Below are 22,599 nucleotides of genomic sequence, written 5' to 3'. Positions count from 1 at the left end.
AATTGAGTTGCATATATGTTTGGTTTGATCTAAGCAATTTTTAGAATATATTTTTTTAATTGTTTTATTAGGAAAATAATGATTTACAAGACAATTTTTGTCACATAGGCACAGTTTCTTATCCTTTTGGGACAGATATCTGCACGCCATTCCCACCACCAAGTTGGGTCTCTTCCACCATTGTGCATTGGGTTCCCAGTACCCTCTCAGCCACCTTCTCCTGTCCCCACCCTATCCTTGATGTTGCTATAGTAGACCAGTTCTAGTCCAAGTTTCACCATTTGTTTCGCTTCTCGCAACTTATTTCTTAAGTTCCGCCTGTAAGAGAGATCATCTGGTATTCATCCTACTAGTTAGTTTATCTCACTTAACATGGTTCCTCTGCTATTCATCTAAGATGAAGCTAAGGAGATGACTTCATTTTTAACAGCTGACTAGTATTTCATTGTGTATGCATACTATCACTTTCTTAGCTTCTTATCTTATGTGGGGTATCTAGGTTGCTTCCCTGTTTGCGTTATTACAAATAGTGCTACCTTGAACATTGGTGTACCTAGACTTCTTTGGATAGGTTCCAGGGAGTGGGATGGCCAAATCATGTGGTAGGTCCATTACTAATGTTAGGAGGTATCTTCAGACTGTCTTCCACAGGGAATGAACCAATTTATATCCCCACCTGCAGTGTAAAATGGTTTTTATCACTCACATCTTCACCAGCACTTGTTTATGTCCTTTCTAATGTATGACATTCTCACAGGTGTGAAGTGGTATCTCATTGTCTTTCATTGTGTTTTTCTTCTTCTTCTTCTTCTAGCGTTTGCCCTTCTTCCGTAGCCAGTCAACAGCGTCAGGTTGAGCCTGATGTAAAGTTTCGAGACCTCCTTTGAATCTGGAGAGGTGGCAGTCGTTGACTATGTGGGTCATAGTCTGTCTGGAGCCGCAGGGGCAGTTCGGGTCATCTCTGGCTCCCCAGCGATGGAACATAGCAGCGCACTGGCCATGGCCTGTTCGATAGCGATTGAGGAGGGCCCAATCATAACGTGCTAGGTCAAAGCCGGGTTGACACTTGCAGGGGTCTGTGATGAGATGTTTGTTCTTTACCTCAGCTGACTGCCAGCTCTGTTTCTAAGAGACTGGAGCAGAGAAGTTCAGTGTAGGCGTAGGGGACCAGATTGGGTGACGAGACGTCAAACGTTGAACAGGGTGGGCGATATCCGCGTATATTGGCAGGTCCAGTTGAGTGTAGACGTGGGAAATGAACTTAGATGTTTTTCTCATAATCAGTGTTTTTCTCATAATCAGTCACTTTGAGCACTTTTTCATATGTCTGTTGGCGTTTGGATATCCTCCTTAGTGAAGATTCTGTCCATGTCCTCTCCCTATTTTTTAATAAAGATTTGTTTGTCACTGAGTTTGGTGACCTTTATATATTTTGGTTCTTAGCCTTTTATCTGATATATAGCTTATATAGGTCTTCTCCCACTCAGCAGGGTTATCTTTCTATCCTAGTGGTGATTCCTTACACTGTGCAGAAGCCTTTCAATTTGATGTGTTCCCATTCTTTCTGTTTCTTTCTGTGTTTCCATGCTGTTGGACTTGATTCTTCAAAGACTTTTTTGAAGTAAGCATCGTAGAGTTTTCCACCAATGTTTTATTCTGTGTGTTTGGTGGTTTCTAGAGTCCAGTTTTTTTTTTAATCCACTTAGAGTTGACTTTTGTGCATGTTGATATGTAATGATCCTGTTTCTTATTCGCCATGCTTCAACCCAATTTTCTCAGCACCATTTGTTGAAAAGGATCTCCATTTAATGTTCTAGGCCACCTTGTCATATATTAGTTGTCTGTAGGTGTGGGGCTTATTTTTGGGCTCTCAATTCTGTTTCATTTGTCTGTGTGTTTATTTTTGCTTCAGTACCAGGCAGTTTTGATTATAATATCCCTATAGTATAATTTGAGGTCAGGAAGGGTTATACCTTTAGGAATTCCACAATAATTTTTTTTCTATTATATTAGTTTTGAACCTTGGATATGATTTTTAAATTTTTAATAGTGGTTTAATGATGATTAACAAGATTGCAAGATAACGGGGTACAATTCCATACAGTTCCCATCACCAGAGTTCCATGTCCCATCTGCTCCACTGGAAACTTCCCTATTATCCCTCTGGGAATATGAACCAAAATTCTGTATGAGGTGCAGAAGGTGGAAGGTCTGTCTGGCTTCTGTAATTGCTTCTCTGCTGGGTATGGACCTTGGCAGGTTGATCCATACCCCTAGCATGTTTCTGTCTGTCCCTTGTGAGGGAAGGCTCTGGAGAGATGAGACTTAGGGACACATTGGTGAGGTCGTCTACCCAGGGAAGCCAGGATGGCATCATAGTACTGCCTGCAGTTTGGTGACTGAAAGGCAGTGAGATATAAAGCAGGACAAATGGTTTAATACGCAGGAACCCAAAGGTAGGAATAGAGCAGATGAAATTAGGGTCTTTGGGTGGGAAGAAGCTAGGAAGTTTACTTTAGGTATGTGAATGATTTTCTTGTCTGCTCATATTTTTTGGGAAAAATTTTTGTTAACATTTGAATACTTAGAGATAATTTTTTTATTACCTTTATTTTATTTACTGGGTTGAGATAGCCAGAAATTGAGAGGGAAGGGGGTGATAGAGGAGAGACAGATACACCTGCAACACTGCTTCACCACTTGAAAAGCATTCCCCCTATAGGTGGAGACTGGGGGCTCGAACTTGTGTTCTTGTACACTATAGCATGTGCGTTCAACCAGGTGCGCCACCACCCAGCCCAGCCCCGCTTAGAGATTGTTTTGAGCAGATTTAAGTTACATAGAGTGCCTTCAATAGGATTTTAATCTTTTCCTTTTTTGAAGAAAAAATTTGACTATATGTGTTCCCAGATGGATAATCTTTTTCATATAGTCATTAGCCACTATGATTTAAAGAAAACAACCCAGTAGCTATCTTCTTGGATTTATTCAGAAATAATGAATAAGAGCAGAAGGAATAGAATTCTGTTTTGCCTCCTCACATAACATGGCAAGAAAGACTCTTCCTTAATTTATGACATAAACAGTGAGCAATGACAGAGGACCTAGTGGGGGTTGTATTGTTATATGGGAAACTGGGGAATGTTATGCATGTACAAACTATTGTATTTACTGTTGAATGTAAAACATTAATTCCCCAATAAAGAAATAAAAGGAAAAAAAAGAAATACGATGAAAGAAAAAAAAAAAAGGACTTACTTACTTATCCCAGATAAGATGATGACATTTTATGTGGCACTAAATTTGTAGAAAAACCAGGGCCAACTTGATGTCAGAGGACGTAGAGGAGGTTGAATTGCTATGTGGAAAACTGAGAAATGGTATACGTGTACAAAACTACTGTATTTTATGGTTGACTATAGACCATTAATTCCCTCAATACAGAAAAAAAAAAATGGGGGAGGCAACCAGGGCCAAGGAAAACCCATGTGCATTTTGACTTCAGGCTTAGATTTCCTGCACAAAAATTCCCACTTACCATTAAAATAGAAAACAGTTTGATTAGGTGCTTCAAAGTGGAGCAATGCCACTTTGGAAGTTTTCACCCCTCAAGAGTTTGCTTTAGGACTGAGGTGCATTTTGAGGGCAGAATTCCAGACTGACAGAAGATATTGTTAAGTATCAGGGCCAGGCAGTGGTATACCCAGGTAAGCACACATAGTAAGAAGCACAAGGACTGACACAAATATCTGGGTTTTGAGCATCTGGCTCCCCACCTGCAGTAGGAATACTCCTCACGCGGTGAATCGGCCTGCAGATGTCTATCTCCATCTCTGTCTCCCCCTCTCTCAATTTCTCTCTGTTCTATCCAATAAAATGGGGAAAATGGCTGCCAGGAGCAGTGGATTCGTAGTGCTGACACCAAGCCCCAGTGATAACCCTGGAGGAAAAAAAAAAAGAAAAAAAAAAGTAGAACACCGGAAAGGACAGAAAAAAGAGGCAATGTCTTCTGACTCCATGCTCATCCTCACTGCTGGCCACTGTCCCCTCCCTCCACAGTGCCTGTCTGGTATGTGACATACCATGCCAGCAGCCCCAGCCTTTCTCTGGCCCTGGCTGTACTATCAGAACTTTTCTGTTTTATAATTTACTTTCTAAGGGCTTGCCAAATGACTCAATAACTAATTTAATTAATTTAAATGAAGAGTAACAGAGTTTAATATGGATATTAACATTTTAACAAGGGTTATCTGCAAATGAATCCTCTAATTGGAAGAAATAAATCTTCGATTACAAGAGGTAATCTAATGATGGAAATTATGCAGACGGGTGGGCCAGATATTTCTATTAAGAGAGGAAGCCTTACATTTATTCTCAGCATCTATTCCATCTAGCTAAAAAGTATTTAAGTGGTAGGCAGAAAGTTAACCAAGCTGCAGGGTATATATATGTAAGCATTCTTTTTAAAAATACCTTCCATTTACCATAATCCAGGCATGCAGTCTGTTGAAGACCTAACTTCCTCTCATTTTCAAGTCAATTTCCATCCCTAGATCAGTCTTCCTTATTGGAGCAATTACTTTTCAATTATTCTGGAAGGAATTCTGATCCTACAAGCTTCTCGTTAAACCCTAATGCCAGAAAATGGTGATGTCTCTAGGGCAGCAGTTAATAATTGGGGCTTTGGGACCAGGTGGTGGTACACCTAGTTGAGCAGACACATTACCATGTGCAAGGACCCAAGTTCAAGCCTCTCCCCATCTGCAGGGGGAAGCTTTAGAAGCAGTGAAGTAGTCTCTCTCCCTGTCTCCTCTCTCAAATTCTGTCTCTATCCAATATAAATAAGTCAATTATATATACATATATATATATATGAAGAGAGAATTGGAGCTTCTGGATTACTAAATCAAGTACTGGCTATATTTTTTCAAGCTCTGACTAGGCAAGTTATTGAATCTCTGTACCTCTTATCTATGCAATGAAGAGTAGACCTTAACCTTATGAACTTATTTTAAGTATTTAAAAACTTCATAATCTAGGCCAGTAAGATACCTAACTTGAATTGTGTTTTTGATGCTGTGGATTCTTTCTCTCTGCCTCTATCTGAAAAAAATTAGCCCAACATGGTGAAACCCAGAAATGGACCCCTATAGATAGACACACACACACACACACACACACACACACACACACACACACACAATCTTGATAAATCTAGGATAGTAATTTTCAGCTAGTGGTAGTTTTGCTCACTTCTTCTTCTTCTAGCGTTTGCCCTTCTTCCGTAGCCAGTCAACAGCGTCAGGTTGAAAGCTGTCAGGAGCTGCTTGTTGCTGGCTTTGAAAGTGACTGGGATCCATGTGGATTCAGTCGGCTAAGAAGGATCGTCAGATTCCCCAATGAATGGGTACTCACGGGATGCACCACGAGAAGGTCGATCCAGTGCACAATAAGCAATTTCTATAGATATTTTTGGTTGTCACAGTTGGGTATGAAGTGGGGAGGGTAGATGCTTGAGTTGCTAAATGTCCTAAATGTACATTCTACAACAGAAGCAACAAAGCAAAAAGCCCTGATTGGTTTTACTTGATGCTGGGGAATGGACATGTACATGTACAATATCCCGTAGTGACCTCCCCTGCCCAACTTTAATACTTTTTTCTTTTGAGAGAAAAATGATGATGCAGACCACTCCGTCATCATGGAGCTCCCCTGGTGCTCTTCCCGAGTGCTTCCATGTAGTCATAGGGGCTTGAACCTAGAGTCTTGTGCATAGGACGGTTTGTGGCCAATCAGGTCACCTATCTCCTGGTCTCCACAGAAACTCCTGATTTAAGTTATGTACCTGGTACATAATGGGTACGAAATAAATGTTAGGAGTATTCTTATCAGTATTCTTATTATTATTATTGTTGTTGCCATGTAGAATTTGTGTCTTAAAGAGCAGTTAAGTGAGGAATATTGCAATGTTCCAACTGAAAAGAGGTATTCTTATTTAACTTGGGAAATGATGTATTGCTTAAAATTTTGCAATTCAAACGGACATAATACCTTAAATTTTTAATTTTTAGGATTACGGGGTTCTAATCCATAGACTGTTTCATTATTTTTCAAGACTTCAAGAAAAATGTTTCATCAAATTCAAGAGTAGTTAAAAATAGGAGCTGGGAATGATCAGACTAGAGAGCAGGTGACAGGAATTTTTGAGAAATGTTTGCCCTCAAGGTGTGATGGATGAACAATTGATGGTATAATTCCAACAGATTAGATGACAACTGTTCAGTGTAATTAAGGTGGCTTGGAGCATGGAAACCTCAGACAGAAAGAACCTCTTTAGTTCTTCCAAAGTATATCCTACTTTGCTTCCATACAAAAGACACTAAAGCAATGAACCAGATCCAGGAATACTGTATATCTTGTAAGAACTCAGTAAGACTCTAAGATAGTAGACAATGCAGCAACTGCCCCATTGTACAATAGAGCTATTTGTGTCCTCCTTTGCTAATTCATTCAGTGTTGTGCACCATAATTGTTGGCGTTTTATGCCTTCAACTGTGAGCAGAGTTAGATTGGAGGTAAAATTAGACTGGAGGTTGATATTATTTCAGCCTCATCCCCTACATTTTGAAAGCTGCATCTGTTTCAAAGTGACTGCCTATCATATGTGGATAGTTTAGATAATTTTGCATGTAATTTCAGTCTGCTGACACAATTTGCTTTCAAAAATGCTTAGTAGAGCTCAAAGAAATCTTTCCTATCAAGATATCAACATTTCACTCAAATTTGCTGTTAAATGCCCTGAATACGCAGTTAGTGTTCATTTTCCAGCAGTGACATGTTCATGAAGCACAGTATGAGAAAGAGAAATTTGGTAGAGCAGAGAAAATTATAATCAATTCATTCATTTAACTGCATGTTGATGCACAGTAATGATGGGGATTTTAGAAGGTATTCAACTATTTGAGTAAATAGTGGTAACTTTGGCATGATGGGAAGAGCCTGGATGTTAGAAGCACTGAACATTTGCTTAGAGTTTAGATAAATCATAATTGATTTCCTTGGTTTTGGGAGGAGTTTAAAAGTCTAACTTTACAACATTTCCCATAAGATATTCAATGTTCATTCAACAAATTCCAAGTACCAGCTTTGTGCCAGTCATTGTGTTGGGTGCAGGAAATACAGCATTGGATTAAGGAGACAAATTTCTGACCTGGACAGTAGGTACTATCAGCATTGGTAGATCCGTTCCTTAAAAGAGGAGATCCTGGAGGGAGAGGTCTGTGGAATGAAGAAGATAAGTACAAATTTAGACACATTGCCTTTGAAGTGTTTGAGTGAAATCTAAGTGGAAATGTGAAGAAGGTTACCATCACTGGTCATTTCCATCAGGAACGTCATCATAAGCCCTTTCATGGGCCACTCCATGATCTTGTTCCCCCTGTAAAGTAGCAATGGTAGGGACTGTCCCCGTCTTTGAAGGGAAGCTGGGTCATACTACCCTGCTACTCAAGGTCCTGAAATGAGTGCTGCTTAGAATGTTCTCAGTTATGACTATGAACTGTGAGCTCAGATAAGAGAGATTCAGAGGTTACAAAGGCTCCTGTGCTTAATATGAATATATTTGGGCCCTAAGTCAGGTTGATGGGTAAATAATTATAGTCATACATTTTCTTTAAATTTGGGAGCTGCTCTCTGCCCTAATCCAACTTTCTTGCCCAATTCTCAATTCTGACACCATCTTCCCAGACAATATTTTTGTCCACCTCCATGTTAGCTATCAAACAAACAAAAACTACAAAATTCATGGGTTCTTAGGAACATACCTAAAATAGACTTCTTAGCTTCTTTCCACCCTAAGATCCCTATTCTCACCTATTCTATTTCTACTTTTTGGTTCATGTTCATTAATCATTTTGTCCTGCCTTATATCTTCCTACCTTTCAGCCACCAAGTTGCAGATGCTATCAGGATTCCATCCTGACTTCCCTGGACAGATGATCTCACCAATATGTCCTGGAACCTCACCTCTCCAGAACCCTACCTCACTAGGGAAAGATAGAAACAGAATGGGGATATGGACAGACCTGCCAATGCCCATGTCCATCAGAGAAGCAATTACAGAAACCAGACCTTCCACTTTCTGCACCCCCAAAAGAATTTCAGTCCATACTCCCAGAGGGGAGAAATGATATGGGAAGATGACCAGAGACTCTGAAACAGTTCCACCAGAACCCAGAGAAATAAGAGGAAGAAAGGAAAGACATTCTGAAAGAATAGTAGGTGTAGGTGTGACTTAGAAAGGAAGCGAAGGCAGGACCATAAGGGAAAAAAAGGACAAATATATATAAATATAGATAGCTAGACAGATAGATAGATAGATAGATATAGAAATAATAGTCAACCCATATATATGCAACCTTGGGAGAACTACAGTAGCTTCCAATAGAGGAAATGGGGATACAGAACTCTGGTAGTCAGAACAGTACAGAATTATACCCCTGTTATCTTACAATCTTATAAATCAGTATTAAGTCCCTTATAAAATTAAAAACAAAGTAACAAAGTAAGTGAAGTAGGTCATTGGACTGAGATTACAGTTATTACTAGATACATATGATATAAAGAAATCATCAGAATCAAGGTGGCTGTTGAGTGAATTAGACTTTAGTTCTTAAAAAACAGTGTGCATGACAATGGTGAGGAGCAAACCATCTTCAAGTAAGTTAAAGAAGATACATAGTAGTGGTCATAACTACTGCTCTTCAACTTACCACAATTTTATTTTTTTAAATCTCCAATGTTCCTATAAAACTCACACCCTTCAGTATGTGAAGCAGTAATAAGAGACTAAATTCCATTTAGTGTCTGGCCACAAAAGAAAACCCAAACTGGCATAGAATCTCTATTTTTTTTTTCTTACTAGTGATTTACAAAACTACAAAATGACAGGTAGAATCCCACACCATTCCTAGCATCAAAGTTCTGTGTCTTCATTCCCTCATTGGGCTCTCCTCAATTCCCTCATTGGGCTCTCCTCAATCGCTATAGAACAGACCATGGCCGGTGCGCCGCTATGTTCCATCGCTGGGGAGCCAGAGACGACCCGAACTGCCCCTGCGGCTTCAGACAGACTATGACCCACATAGTAAACGACTGCCACCTCTCCAGATTCAAAGGAGGTCTCAAAACTTTACATCAGGCTCAACCTGACGCTGTTGACTGGCTACGGAAGAAGGGCAAACGCTAGAAGAAGAAGATTCCCTCATGAAGGTGACTGTCCTGAGAACCTGTTGCAGGATTGCGTCTCTCTGGGGGCCCCACTGGTATCATGTTTACCTTTGAATGCTCCCCCTCCCCCTGGGGTTCGTGTCCCTTTGTCTGAGGTTAGGGTAGGTTTTGAATTCTGCTTTTTAAATACAACATCTTGGGCAAAAAGCATTGCTTCCTCTGAAGTGACAGGATCATAAACTATCTCTAAGATATCCTACACTATAATCCTTCCCCTAGTACTGAATTTACTCTGCTTCTGAACCACAACTGAAGTCTCATCAAATTGCAATAAATTTTCCCCATGTAAAAAAAAAAATAACCTCCCAAATAAAATTATACCAGGTAGGCAGTTTAGCACTGCCACAAGGCTCTAGGTTTATTCTCTTGTGTGACTTAAAAATAATTCAAGTCAAAGATAATGGTGTCCTGGATAAAGGTGTTACCAAAAAAAAAAAAAAAAAAAGGTGAGAAGCTGTGGGGTTCTAGATATAAATCAAATACCTACAAGGTTTGTTAATTAATTAGATCTTGATTGTGAAAGAAAGAGGTCAGTGCTTTTTTGTTTTTGTTTTTTCCTTTTTTGTCTTGAATATCTAGAAGAGTAGAGTTGACTATAGTTGACACAGGAAGACTAGAGGAGATACTATCAAAGGTCCAGGTATAGATGTGGTTAGTTAAATATTTTTATCAGGTTTCTAAGTGGAAGATGGTAAGGGAATGTTAAACCAGTCTAGAGCTAGAAGTCCAGGCTAGAGATAGAAACTTGGGGGTTGTTGGTATCTTAAATGGAAAAACATAAATGATGTACATCTAAGGTAGATTTTGCTTGGTTAGAAAACTTTTCCTGTTTACTGACTGAGCTGCTGTTAGGGAATATGCCAGGCTACTTGAAAAGGACATTCCTTGGGAACTTGCTCCTAAATAGTAGGGAGCCTTTGTTCAAATCTTTCCTATGGGAAGTTGGGATTAATGATCTAATTGGAATTTCTCTTTTAAAACACTAAAATTTCAAATACTAAATTATGAACTTTGAATACTTAATTTTCAAATGTTCTCTGTGGCATTAAAAAGGAATATGACAGGAAAGGAGTGAGTGAGATTTTTAGATGTAACAAGGCATACCCTACCCAACCCAGACAAAACTTGAATTTACATTTTGAAATGCACTGTTTTGTTTTATGTTTTGGTGAAGTGCTTAGAGTAGATCCATGTGCATTACCACTGAGACACTTCCCTGGCCCAACCCCCCCCCCCCCCATTATTAGGATGAGAGAAAAACAGAGAGAAAGAACAGCAAAGGAGTATATGAGAATACAAAGTCCTACCCCACCAATTGTGGAGTAACTTCTTTCTGTTCCCATAAGGTGAAGGGAATTACATCTAGAGCCTCATGCATACAGGTTAGGCTGGCATTCTAATGTTGAGCCCACTTCCCCAGCCCTCCAAAGCTCATTTCTAAACCTGTTCATTTAATTAATTTTATTACATATAAGAAAGCTTCATATGAGACAGAGACAAGCCTGAGCAGCACAATGAAAATTAAAGCTGTTCTTATTACAAAGAATTTACTTCCTCTCCATTTCAGAAATAAAATTTAGTTAATGAAGATTGTTAACCAGATTTCTGCACCAAATATAAAGATTTCTTCAAAGTGTATCGACATGTGAAGTATTTGGTTATATCCCACCAATATGTTCACCAGTACATTCATCTATCTGTCATTGACCTTTTAACCCAAATTGTGATAAACCCACACCTCAGTTGCACTCAGAAAAGACCATGGTTAGAGTGGCGGCCCCAGATGTCAGATGAGTTTACACTGATTCTCTCTGAATCCCCATTGTGAATAGTGACACTCATTAGTAAGACAGTAGCCGAAGACAGACCAAAGTGAAACTGACAAGCCTATGTTAAGATTAAGATACTAAATATACTTCCATCATCATTATATAACAAATAAGAGCTACCTGGAAAAGGGAAAGAACCAAAAAATTTCTGGCTATATACTGTCATCTGAGATCTTTTCACAATTAAAACTACTTGGAACAATTCTAACAACTAATCTGGCACTTCATTTGACACTTCCCATACATCTTCTCTAATGTTTATACAGTATGCAAGAACATATTCAATAGTTGACATTTATAATGTCTCTCAAGGGAAAAAAAAAACCTTGATGGGGCAACTAAGAACATCAGATAAGAAAGAAGACAGAAGAGACCCTACTAGGGTGGGGTGGTAGCGCACCTGGCTGAGTGCATGTATTACAATGCTTAAGGATGCTGGTTCGAGCCCCTGGTCCCCCACCTGCAGGGGGAAAGCTTCATGAGTGGTGAAGCAGTGCTGCAGGAGTCTCTCTGTCTCTCTCCCTCTCTGTCACCCCCTTCCCTCTTGATTTCTGGTTGTCCTTATCCAATAAATAAAGATTAAAAAAAAATTTTTAAAAGAAGAGACCCTGTTAGTTTCTCATAAGAAGTAAGGCAGTTGGGTGGGGTTATAGCATAATGGTTATACAAAGAGACTTTCATGCCTGAGGCTCTCATGTCCCAGGTTCAATCCCCTACACCGCCATAAGCCAAAATTGAGCAGTGCTCTGGTAAAAAAAAAAAAAAAAAAGAAAGAAAGAAAAGAAAGGCAGTAGAAAGATGATTAAAGGAAAAATAATTATCTATCACTGGGAAGACCAGAAAATTGGAAAAGACTTTTTTTAAAAATATTTTTTAATATTTATTCATTTATTTATTCCCTTTTGTTGCCCTTTTTTTATTATTGTAGTTATTATTGTTGTTGTTGTTGTTGGATAGGACAGAGAGAAATGGAGACAGGAGGGAAGACAGAGAGGGGGAGAGAAAGATAGACACCTGCAGACCTGCTTCACCGCCTGGCCTGTGAAGTGACTCCCCTGCTGGTGGGGAGCCGGGGGCTTGAACCAGGATCCTTCCACCGGTCCTTGTGCTTTGTACCATGTGCACTTAGCCCACTGTGCTACCACCCAGCTCCCTGAAAAGACTTTTAATGATCTAATTGACAAAAAAGAGAAATTTGCACATCACACATCAGACAAGTGACTGATACCAAACATCTGTACAGAAATCAGTACATATCTACAAAAGAAGCAAAAATAACCCAATAAAAAAGTGGGCCAAAGAAGTAAACAGAGAGTTTTCTTATTATGTGAGCTTAACCCGGTGCACCACTGCCTGTCCCCAACAGTTTTCTAAAGAAAAGATAAACCTGGCCCACAAACACATGAAGAAATGCTCCACTTCACTTATCATTAGAAAACTGCAAATTAAAATTATACTGTGATAACATCTCACACTGGAGAGTGGCTTATTCAATAAACCAGGAAATGACAACTATTATAGACGTTGTAGAAAAAAGGCAACTCTGCTACTGATGGGAATAAAAACTTGTATAGCCCCATTTGGAAGACTGTACTGAAAGTCCTTAAATAAAAAATGGAATTATGTTATGATCCAGCAGTATGACTCTTGGGCATTTATTCAGTAGACAAACACTAATTAGAAGAGACATATGCACCCTTATGTTCATAGCTGCATTGTTCACAATAGCCAAAGAATGGAAGCAGCCTCAATGCCCAGCAACAGATGACTGGCTAAAGCAGTTATGGGATATATTCTCCATGGAATACTACTCTACACTTAAAAAAAAAAAGTGACATTGTGTCCCTTGGGGCAAAATGGATGGGACTGGAGGTGATTATACTTAGTGAAATAAGTAATGAGATAAAAGAAAACTACCAGATGGTTTCACTCATATGCGAAATCTAGAGACCTGATTTATATGAACTTTCCAAAAAAAAAAAAAAAAACTAACAAAACAGAAGCAAGCAAACATTAAGACTTGTGAGAACTATGGTGGTTATCTTTGGGAGGTGTGGGAGGGTGAGGATAAGGAACTTTGGTGGTGGGTATAGTATGGAACTATACATTGTATCTTATAATCTTGTAAAAAAATCTTTTTTTTTTTTTGCCTCCAAGGTTATCGTGGGGCTAGGTGCTTGCAACAAGAATCCACTGCTCCTCCTCGAGGCTATTTTTCCCCCTTTATTACCCTTGTTTATTGTCTTTGTTGTTATTGCTGTCAGATAGGACAAAGAGAAATCGAGAGAGAAGGGGAAGACAGAGAGAGGGAGAGAAAGATAGACACCTGCAGACCTGCTTCACCACTTTTGAAGGGACCCCCACTGCAGCTGGGGAGCCGAGGGCTGGAACCGGGATCTTTACACTGGTCCTTGAGCTTTGTGCCATGTGCACTTAACCTGCTCGCTACTGCCACCCCCCCCATAAAAAAATAAATTGTTAAAAAAGAGAGAGAGAGACAGAGACAGAGAGAGAAAAGACACAATTACTAGTTCTCCAGACAGTGAATAATAAAAAAGGATTTATGGACAGTTCTATGTCCATAAGTTTTGATTATTTAAATCAAGCAAATTAATTCCTAATAGAACAGACTACCAAAGAGCTTTCTCAAGAATAAACAGACTGAAAACTTATATCCTTCACTGGAGGACTCCAGCAGTTATTTAAGGAGAGAGAAAATGTATTCCATACAAACTCATAGAAAAAGGAAATGGAAACAATTTTCAAATTATTTCTAGGGCTCAGAATGTCTCTGATACCAATACCAAACAAGAATATAACAAGAAAACTTGCAAAGCAGCATCTCTCATTAAGATAGATACAATAATCCTCAGCAAAATATTAATGAATCAGTCACAAAATATGTAAAAATAATAATATACCGTGACCAAGAAGATTTTTCCCAGGAATGCAAGACTGATTTAAGATTCAAAAATCAGTCAATATAATTCACCATGTCAATAGACTAAAGAAGAAACACACATGACTAATTTAATTGATGCAGAAAATCATTTGACAAAGTCCATTATCCATGATTGTAAAAGACTTCCATGAAAATGAGGAATTAAAGAACTTTCTCTACTTTATAAAGGACACCTTTGACAAGCCCATAGCTAGTATCACACTGTTAAAAGATTTAGTGTTTCCCCTTAATATTAGGTGTAGGCCAAAGATACTCTCACCACTTCAATTAAATATATGGTGCTGACAAATGTATATCCACTGAGTTATCTTGACATCTTTTTTCCAGACATAAATTGATCAAAGACAGAGTAAAAAAAAAAAAAAAAAAAAAGCCTGACAAAGATACCAAGATAAGTTGGTAAAGAAGGGGGAGTTTCGTTAGTTAAAAATGCTGAAACAATAGAACATCTATGTGAAAACAAGGAACCTCGACACATAGGTAGGATTATATTTAAAAAGTAACTCAGGGGCTGGGGAGTGGCACACCTGGTTAAATGTACACGTTAAAAAAGTAACTTAATTGGAGTTGGGTGGTAGCACAGCGGGTTAAGCGCAAGTGGCACAAAGCGCAAGGATAGGCCTAAGGATCCAGGTTCCAGCCCCTGGCTCCCCACTTGCAGAGGAGTCCCTTCCAGGTCTGCAGGTGTCTATCTTTCTCTCCCCTTCTCTATCTTCCCCTCCTCTCTCCATTTCTCTCTGTCCTATCCAACAACAACGATATCAATAACTATAGCAATAATAACTACAACAACAATAAAAAAGGGCAACAAAAGGGAAAATAAATAAAAATATTTTTTTAAAAAGTAACAATATATATCATAAATCTAAATTTAAAACCTAAGTTTATAAATACTGAAGGACAGGTAAGAGAAAATTTTGTTATTTGGGATTAAACAAAGAGTAGAGCAAAAATTTTAAAAAATCATATAAAGAAAAAATGCTAAAATATTCTTCATCAATATAAAAAAAACTTTTTTTTTTTTACGCCAAAAACACTAAGAACTTGGAGAGGTGGCTCAAGGGTAAGTGCATGCCTTTATTGTCTGAGGTGTTGGGTTCAATCTCCTTACTATCTGACAGAAACTTCTCTGTTGACAGTCTTTTTAAAAAAATTTTTTTTAATATTTATTTATTCATTTTCCCTTTGTTTTTTTTTTGCCCTTGTTGTTTTATTGTTGTAGTTATTATTGTTGTTGTTATTGATATCTTCATTGTTGGATAGGACAGAGAGAAATGGAGAGAGGAGTTGGAGACAGAGAGGGAGAGAGAAAGACACCTGCAGACCTGCTTCACTGCTTGTGAAGCAACTCCGCTACAGGTGGGCTTGAACCCGAATCCTTACCATGGTCCTGCGCTTAACCGCTGTGCTACTGCCTGGCTCCCTTATTGACAGTCTTAATTAAGATGACTGGTTCTGGTCCTATCACTTACTTACTGGCCCTTTTATTCAATTACTAGGTATGGATGCAGACTTTTGTTTATGTCTTATTACCTGGGATAAGGGCAAGAGTCTTCTTTTAATCAAAGCGCCAGATTTTTAGTCTGCCACTTTCACTTGTAAATATCTTAAGCCAAAGTCTAGGGGCTGAAGTTTTTCTCTGGCTCAACTTTTAAATTGCTTTATTTCGGGAGTCGGGTGGTAGCACGGGTTAAGCACACATGGCACAAAGGCTGGCATAAGGATCCAGGTTGGAGTCCACAGCTCCTCACTTGCAGGGGAGTCACTTCACAAGCGGTGAAGCAGGTCTGCAGGTGTCTTTCTCTCCCGCTCTCTGTCTTCCCCTCCTCTCTCCATTTCTCTCTGTCCCATCCAACGACGACAACAATACAACAAGGGCAAAAAAGGGAATAGATAAATAATTAAATATTTAAAAACTAGTAAATTGCTTTATTTCATCAGCCTGACCAAAAAAAAGTCATATTTATAAATTTACGCCACAGCACATATAGAAACACAGGTGACTCAAATACATCATGCTAAGAAGTGGGGAGGGGGACAAGTTCAAGTTGTGTGATTCCACTTATGTGGCTCTCTGCTTTAGTTTGTTTTTGCAGAGCCGGGCCTTGCACATGTGATTTCACTACTCCTGGGCTGACTTTTCTGTTTCGTTCAGCTATAAAGATAAAGGCAGAAGGACAGAGAGAGGAAGAGATTCCACAACACTGGAGTTTTCCCTGGTGCCACCACATACTTCTGTAGTATTAAGACTCAGATTTGAGCTGAGGCATGGCATTGCATGGCGTGCCCTATTTGATGAGCTATCTATTTCTCTAGCTCTTTGGAAAAGACAAAACGTAGGAGCAGGAAACCTATCAATTGTAGCCGTGTCCTGGACATGGAATAATTAGATTGAATACAAAAGGGCTTACTCTGGGCAATGAAATAACTCACCTGATAGGGCATTGTAATGCCATTAGCTGGGTCCTGATTTGATCCTCTTCACCACAGCACTGTAGGAACCATCTGTGTTGTGTTATCTCTCCCTAGCTTTCTTTTTCTGTCTTCTTCTATCTGACAAAGTCAGCCTGGCCTAGAAGATAATAATATAAAAATCTTTGATGCCTGAGGTTCAATCCTTGGGACCACTAGAAGCCAAAACTGAGCAGCTCTACTTTTGAAAGCAATTAAAGTAAATAAAAATGAAAGGTGTATGGATCAGTAACATATTTCACTTGGATAGTGTACATGCCTTGCCTTGAGCATGACCCAGATTCAAGCTAGGCCCCCACCACACTGGAGGAAGCTTCAATGAAAGAAAACAAACAAACAAGAGCAACCCAGAATGTCTTCAGTGTTTAAGAGAAAGAGTCAACTCTTGTTCCCAAGGGTGTTCCCAGTGACAACAAAACAAAATATGAGTTCTAGTCCCCAGGTGCCCACGTGTAGGGGGAAAGCTTTGTGAGTGGTGAAGCAGTGTTGTAGGTGTCTCTCTGTCTCGCTCCTTCTCTACCACCCACTTCCCTCTCAATTTCTGACTGTCTCTATCCAATAAATAAATAAATAAATAAAGATTATTTTAAAAAATTTAAAAATATCCCTCCTCCCCCCCAAAAAAAAAGTAAAGGAAAGGTCATAATGAATGAAGAAAGATAAGCTAGTCTTAAATCTTTAGTGGGCTGAATTTGTAGCATCTGCTTTTTGGTAGCAGATAGATCAAGTATATACTCTCATACATACAAATTGATACATTTATAGAATACTTAAGAAACACAGACAAACTAATTAGACCTAATAAGTGTATATATTTAATAGTTCCAGATTATGTATTCAAAAGCACACAGAATAGGACAATCTTACAAAGTTTGAGGTATTGTGGTATGTATGTTCTCTGCACATTGAAAAATTAAACTAGGACACAATAATAGTGAGATAACTGGATAAATAACTCTAGATATTTAGTTATCTAGATATTTAGACAATAATGTAAGCTTTCTGAATGATATATGGGTCAAAATATTTCACAGTGCAAACAAATGCTTTAACTTCATCATCACTAAAATATGAAATCAAGGAATTTGACTAAAATAGTGTTTATAAAAGAAATACAACTTTTGTTGTATGCTTTACATTGGGTAGTTCTCCCCCGCCAAGAGAATTGGATCAGTCCAGTTAGTTTCGCGGCCCCGAAGGAACCCCGCCTGAGTTAGAGAGTTCCACAGTTGGAGATTTAAAGAGTTCCAGAGTTCCAGAGTTGGAGAGTTACAGAGTAAGAGAGAGTGCTTGCGCCACCGCAAAGAGACAGCAGAGTTCTGTTTGGTGATTAGTTTGGTTTAGTTTATGAATCGTTGTTCCTAAATAAAGAAATACAGCTTCCCTGCCCAGCCGTATGTCTCTGGTCGTCTCTGTTACCTGCCCGTGAAGCTAGCCCGCCCGGCTAGAGCCTCCGAATTTTAACAACAAACTTTAAGTGTGTATAATTTAAAAGAAGCATTTAAGTCAGTGAACTAAATTTTCATTTCAGGAAGTTAGAAAAGAGCAGACATTAATCCAAGCAAATAAAATGATTTAATTTAAAGAGTGGAAATCAGTAAACCAGTAAAGTCAAGAATAATTGAGAAAAATCAGCAGAAGCCAACTAAAGGTCTTCAAAAAAATTAAGAAGAATGGGGGTGGGGCGGTAGCACAGTGGGTTAAGCGCATGTGGCGCAAAGCTCAAGGACAGGCGGACGATCCGGTTCAAGGGTTCCAAGTTGAAGCCCCCGGCTCCCCACCTGCAGGGGAGTCGCTTCACAGGAGGTAAGGCAGGTCTGCAGGTATCTATCATTCTTTCCCCCTCTCTGTCTTCCCCTCCTCTCTCCATTTCTCTCTGTCCTGTCCAACAATGACAACATAAATAACAACAATAATAATGACCACAACAATGGTAAAACAACTAGGGTAACAGAAGGAAAAAAATGGAACCAGGAGCAGTGGATTCGTGGTGCAGGCACTGAGCCCCGGCAATAACCCTGGAGGCAAAAAAAAAAATTAAGAACAATAGTCCTCTTAGCAGGACTGATGTACAAAAAGGAGAAAGATAAATCAGTAATATAAGAAATGAATATGAAAAAAGAAATGAAAATGGATATGTTATTATAGACTCTATAATATGGACATTAAAACTGCAATAAAAAACATCATGAACAACTTGCTGCCAACAAATTTGACAACTTTGATGTACTAAAGGAATATTTTAAAAACTACTTTCTAAGGTTTGATTCTGGATCCCACCACACTGACAGAAGCTTTGGTGCTATGGTTTCTTTCACACACCCTCTGCCACTCTGTATCTTAAAAAAAAAAAAAATTCACTTTCCAAAGCTGGGCCAAGAATATCACTAAGTTTTTTTTTTTTCAAGAAGAAAATATACCATTTTTTTCAATATCTGATGGAGATTTCAAGACCAGATGACTTCACTAGCATATTTGACCAAACATTTCAGAAAAATAATTTAAACTTTACACAAGACTTCCTCTCTCTCTCTCTCTCTCCTTCCTCTCTCCCTACACACACACACACACACAATGACAGACATGGAGATTAGAAGTAAGAAGTTGTCCTTTTATGTATAGCTTTTTGAAAGACCATGTATAGTAATAACAAACATTGGGAAAATGAAAAAAATACCATATACAAAAGCTTAAAAAATGAGGGGCTAGGTAGTAAGTGCACACATTACAGTGTACAAGGACCCTGTCCCCACCTGCAGGGGAGAAGCTTCAGGAATGCTGAAACAGATGTCTCTGTTTCCCTCTCTCTCTCTCTCCCATCTCAGTTTCTCTTTATATCTATCCAAAATAAATAAATCAATAAAATATTTTTAAAAGAAAAAAAGGAGTGCGTGGGTTCTGATAGCATACCACAAGGATCCGAGATCAAGCCCCCTGCTCCCCACCTTTAAGAGGCACATTTCAAAAGTGGTAAAGCAGGTTTGCGGGTGTCTCTCCTTCTCTCTCCCTCTCTATTCCTCCCCAATTTCTATTTGTATTATCTAATAGAAATAGAAAGACCAAGAAAAAAGGTAAAATGGCTGCTGGGAGTGGTGGCTTTGTAGTACAGACACTGAACCTCAGCAATAAAGCTGGTGGCAATAAACAAATGTTAAAGCATAAAAATGAATATAAGCTATCAAAAGAAATGCAATAGCCCTTGTTTAAAAGAATTAGAAGTCCCTGAGAGGTATTTTTCAAAGACTTAAATAAATGTTCATAGACTGAAAAAAAAAACATTACTGTTAGGGTTTTAATTATCCCCAAACTGATTCATCTGTTTGGTATCATCATAATCAAAATTCCAATAGGGTACTGAAAACAATCTGTATAGTGTTTATATATTTATCCACATCTATAAAATGCACAACAAGAGTGAATTTCTATGTACACTGTTGATTTGGGGTTATGATGATTTATATAATAATGTATAGGTAATGACATCTGTATAGTGATAGAAGTTTATCAGTTACAATCACTGAATCATTTTGATGAGAGATGTTGATAACAGATGAGGCTAAATGTGTGTGTGTGGGGGGAGCGGTGGGTGAACAGGGAATCCCTACGCTTTCCTCTCAGTTTTGCTGTGAACCTAAAAGTGTTACACACACACACACACACACACTCAGAACCAGGCAGTGGTGCACTTAGTAAAGCATATACTTTCCAGCAAGCAAGGATCAGGTTTCAACCCCAGTCCCCACCTGCAGGGGTGAAGAAGCTTCATGAGCAGTGGAACAGGTGAAGCAGTGCTATAGGTCTCTCTTTCTCTCTCTTCTCTTTCTCCAATTCCTTTCCCTCTCTATTTTCCTATGTCTCTATTAAAAAACAAAGGGGAAACCACCCAAGGGAGGGAGAGTTATCCTGCCCTGCCACTCAAGCAAGACTGGTCCTAAATGAGTGTGGCCTGCAAAGTTCCCAGCTGTGACCAGGAGCTGTGAGTTCAGACCAATAGGGACTCAGAGGTGATACAGATTCTGCTGCTAAATATATATATATATATATGGGTCCTGGTCAGGATAATTATATCCACAGAATTGTTTTTCAGGGATGGGAGCTACTCACTGCCCTAATTCAACTTTCTAGCCCTTTTCTCTACTCTGACACCATTTTCTCAGACAATATTTTTATTCAACTTCAGGCCAGCTAGCAAACTCAAGCAAAACTACTATAGTTGTGTGCCTACAATCTTAGGGGAATTGTGGTGGCAGTAGAGAGACTAAAGATTCAGAACTCTAGTGATGAGTATGGTGTGGAATTAGACCCCTGTTCACATGTAATTTTGTAAATAAATATTAAATTACTAATAAAATTTTTTAAAAAAGAATAAAGGAGAGAAAAAGGTCTGTTGGAACGATGGAAGTACTCTATATTTTGATCTAGATTGTTCTTACACCTAGTGGATATATAAAAATTCAATTGACTTACAAACTTTAAAGTTATGCAATCTGGGAGTCGGGTGGTAGCTCAGCAGGTTAAGTGCACATGGCGCAAAGTGCAAGGACCAGCAGAAGGATCCCGGTTCACAGGCAGTGAAGCAGGTCTGCAGGTGTCTATCTTTCTCTCTCCCTCTCTGTCTTCCCCTCCTCTCTCCCTCCATTTCACTCTGTCCTATCCAACAACAACGACATCAATAATAAATACAACAATAAAACAATAAAGGCAACAAAAGGGAAAATAAATAAATAAATATTTTAAAAGTTATGCAATTTATGTCCATTATTATATGTCTTTATTTATACTTCAATAAAAGAAAGGAGAAGAATCTCAAACCTAGCAATGATTGTTCTATTAATAGACTTTGTGGACCATTTTTAACAACCCTGCAGGGAGATACCATCATTTTTATTAATGAGGAAACAATTTTTTTAGAGAGAGTAATAAATATTTAAGAAGCAGAGCTTTCTAGATGGGATAGTGGTGCATCTGGCTGATTGCAAATGTTACAATGGCCAAGGACCAGAGTTCAAGCCCCAAGTCTCCACCTACAGCGGGGATGCTTCATGACTGGTGAAGCAGTATTGCATATGTCTGTCTTTCTTTTGATATTCCCCTTCCTTCTCAATTTCTCATTGTTTCTATCTAGCAAACAAATAATAACATTAAAAAATGTTTATACAGGAGAAGCTTTCAAACCCAAGTTACACTCTATTCACTTATATCACTGCTACACTTTTGGTGAGGATAGAATGATCAGTCTATTCTCAATACTTTAGTCTCTAGAAACTGTATACTTCACAAGTTGAGTTCTTAATATAAGCCTTCTAGTTAATAGTAATCTAGACATCACATGCATGGATTTCAGAGCATCTAAGTTTACTTTTGTCAAATGTAAAGTCAGGACATTGTGCATATTGAATTCTTTTTTCTCTCTTTCTCTTTCTTTTTCTTTTTAAATTTCTTATTTATAAAAAGGAAACATTGAATAAACCATAGGATAAGAGGGGTACAACTCCACACAATTCCCACCACCAGAACTCTATAGTATATTGGATTCTTAAAAATGTCTACGGTGGGTAGCAGATTTGTTTGTCATTTGAAACCTTGCTCATGATTAACTCTGAGAAAGAGTTCATATAAGGGAAAGGGTGGCTGTTTCTGACAGGTTTAAGCCAGACTTATCTTCCCCCTGGAAATACTCTTAGATCAGGGGCTGTTGCTAAAACTTGTGATCCCACAATCAATCTCAGCTGTTTTTTTCTTTTTTCATCTTCTAGGAAGTCACCAGAAGACAGTGGGAACCCTATGGGGTTTCAGCTGATACGGGAATTGGATTTTTCAAATGACATTGAAGGGGAGGAACTGCATTGAACATAACCTTAATTGTAACTTGTGATATTGGGGTATTAAGGACACAGCAAAGGTCTTTGTTCTTTCTGAACATCCTAGCCTTGTATCTAAAAATTCACAAGCACAAAGGACAACCAGGATTGTTAGATGTGTATAAAAAAAAATCTAAAAGAGTCTTTCCTGAATTAATTCTTTTCAAGGAATACATCTAAATATATT

This window comes from Erinaceus europaeus, chromosome 8 (assembly GCF_950295315.1).
Source record: "Erinaceus europaeus chromosome 8, mEriEur2.1, whole genome shotgun sequence".
NCBI lineage: Eukaryota > Metazoa > Chordata > Mammalia > Eulipotyphla > Erinaceidae > Erinaceus > Erinaceus europaeus.
The sequence above is the reverse complement of the archived record's forward strand: the minus strand, read 5'-3'. Positions refer to the sequence as shown.